Here is a 325-nt window from a genome sequence, read left to right on the forward strand (position 1 = left end):
TTGGTCTGGAACCCGACAGTCTTGATAGCCCAGTATCCGGTTGAATGTTTCACTGGATATGCCATACATTTATACCATACCATATACATACATACACACATACACACATACATACATAATTTTGAATATGGATCAGCCTTAGAGATTATAAATTTTATTTGCTGTTTATTTTTTACTCTGAGGATGTGTAAGGTAGTTTACTTATTTAAACTTGAATTAAGAGTTGAATTTGACCTTATACAGAAATGTTTACATAGGTAATAAACTTTAATATATATGGACATTGGTGTCAAAGCTCTTATTTAAATTTTTGATATATCTATAT

This window comes from Octopus bimaculoides, chromosome 15 (assembly GCF_001194135.2).
Source record: "Octopus bimaculoides isolate UCB-OBI-ISO-001 chromosome 15, ASM119413v2, whole genome shotgun sequence".
Taxonomy (NCBI): Eukaryota; Metazoa; Mollusca; class Cephalopoda; order Octopoda; family Octopodidae; genus Octopus; species Octopus bimaculoides.